The sequence below is a fragment of the Pteropus vampyrus genome, unplaced genomic scaffold (genome assembly GCF_000151845.1).
Source record: "Pteropus vampyrus isolate Shadow unplaced genomic scaffold, Pvam_2.0 Scaffold145, whole genome shotgun sequence".
Lineage (NCBI taxonomy): Eukaryota > Metazoa > Chordata > Mammalia > Chiroptera > Pteropodidae > Pteropus > Pteropus vampyrus.
Window position 1 is genome coordinate 3,433,041 of NW_011888926.1, and position 2,587 is coordinate 3,435,627.

Sequence of the window (2,587 nt, forward strand, 5' to 3'; positions counted from 1 at the left end):
CAGATGATTCCTTTTCTGTTTCTTCTCAGAAGTTCACTTTGATTTTTATTTTTAAAAATTGCACAAGTAATTAAGAATGAGTTTATTCTTGTGAAGAATACAGCAGGGTGTACAGAACCATCTGGGAAAGCTGCCTTCACACCCACTCCTTACGCTCACTGCACTCCTCAGAAGTATCCAGTTTGATAAGTCACTTTCCGGTTGGTTGTATATGCATTTACTCACTTCTATGTGCATAGGCATGTATCTAATTTTTAAATAAATGGGATTATAGCATTTGTGTTGTTCCATGATTTGCTTTTGTTACTTACCAATGTCTCTTGAAAGTCTTTTCTCATTGCTATATACAGATCTACCCAATTCTGGTTAACAGGCTGTGAACTATTTCCCTGTACAGAACCATCATTGAAGGAAACCAGAATATGTTGCCCCAAAATATGCCTCTTTAATGTAAGAGTTACTTTGAGGCCATAGTCACAGGTTCCAGGCAGACATATCTTTTGAGGACAACTAGGCAACCAACTACAAGCTCCATATTTATTTTTTCGTGTAGTGAACCAGTTTCCCTAACTCTATCTGCTAAATGTTCCATGCTTTCCCCACTGGTTTATGTTGTCACCTTTTCATGTACCAACTTCTCATTTGGAGCCAGCTGATGTCTGGGCTCTCTCTGCTTTCTAGTCCATTCATCTGCCTGTTTTCTGCCTCTACCATATTGTTTTTGTTACTGTGATTTTGTAATACGTCTTAATAGTTGATAGAGTAAGTCCCTACTCTGGCTCCATTTTTTTTTTTTCAAAAATGCTTTACATTTTTAAAAATCTTGATTTTCCATATACATCTTAGAATCCCTTGGGATTTGGGTTGGAATCCTAATAACTTTATGGATTAATATGGAGACAATTGACATTTTAAAGACATTAGGTCAGTCCATCCATGAATTGACTATGTCTCATCATTTATTCAGTTCTTCTTTTTATGTCCTTTAATACAATATGAAAGTGTCCACCAAGGCCTTGTTAGGGTAATTAGGGAAGAGCACTCTACAATTTACATACAGCACATTTTTATATATCCTCTCTCCCTGGAGTCCTATTATCTCTACTTACAGAAAAGGAAAATGAGGCTGAGAAGGGTGAAGGGATCTCCCCAAGGACATACAGTAGCGACAGAGCAGAGACTAGGTCCCCCAGCCCAGCCTCTGGTAAGCATGTAACTTGCATATCGCATACCACCCACTCTTGTACCCAGCCCGGTAAAGGCTAGGGGACAGATCTGATGCCATTCGATCTCTTACCGACAAAGCAAGCCAGACATATACCAGAGGCCAGTTCACACTTGATCATTTATTTTAAGATCTGCACGAAGAGAGACACGGCATAGATATACAGAAGAATGATGAAAACACAGGTCGCTTTGACTTGCTGTGCGAGCGCCTGCTTAGATGATCTGAAGGCCATTTTGCTTGTCCTATTGCTCTGGAACCTGGTGTGAATGGGCATGTTGGTGGCCCCAAATCTACAGCCTCCTTTTCCCTTGCTGGCATCCTTGTCCCTAATCCTGAGGCACAGGCTAATGGAGGCCAGCGTGAGCCTGCTCAGGATGGCTGGGTCGGGTCCAGGGAAGCGCTGGCTCAAAGGAACAGTGGTGGCTGGAAGGATGGCGGTAACTGCATCCAGGTCTTTGGAAGCTGCCCCGCATGGCCTGGCCCACTCCAGGGGTCGGAGGCCACTGTGCTGCATGACCCGGGCCACCTGTCCCATGGCCACCAACAATCTCTCTAGGCAGCGGACCAGCAGAGACACGGCCACCTGTTGCAACACAGCCCGCAGCAGCAGCTCCAAGGCCTTGCTATTCTCGTGGCGGAAGTTGACTAGGCTGTAGTAGGCCCACTGGGCCACGGAGAGCAGGGCTAGGCCGCCCTTCCACCGCAGGAGCCACAGGATGCCGCAGTGGGCTCTGTGGATCAGGGTGACCAGCGTCTGAAGGCCCCAGGCCCATGCGATGGTCAGTGGCTGCCCCAAGGCCTGTTGGACTGGCAGCAGCACGTCCACGAACAGCTTTCGGGCCAGGATGACGGTGAGCCTCCCACCGAGCTGCAGGCTGCTGTACCACAGGATGCAGAGGCCCAGCAAATAGACCGCAAGGCAGTGGGAGGCCATATTTGTCATGGCCACATGCAGCCCCAGCAGGCGCGCATAGAATTTCACCAGGCCAGGGCTGCACAGGAGCAGGAGCAGGAGCTGCCAGGCGCCTCTGGCCAGTCGGCCCCCATTCTGCGGGGCATCCTCCCGACAGCTGGTGGCGGAGGAGCAGGGAGTAGGGTCCTTCATGACCCAGAGGCTCTGCGCCCAGGCGTCCACCCTGGGGACATGGGGCTACGCTCATGCCACAAGCTCATATTAACTGACCCTCCGGCCAAAATGCCCTGTCATCTGGGCCAGGGGGTTTTGCAACAATCAATGACAGCACAAAAGATCAGAATGTGAGCTCATGTCAAAGAGAGGGGCATTATTGCTTCAATGGGCAAGGGAGGCAGCCTCTGAAAGTGAAACTGTGATGTTCTAGTTGGGGCCTCCTGTGTTCA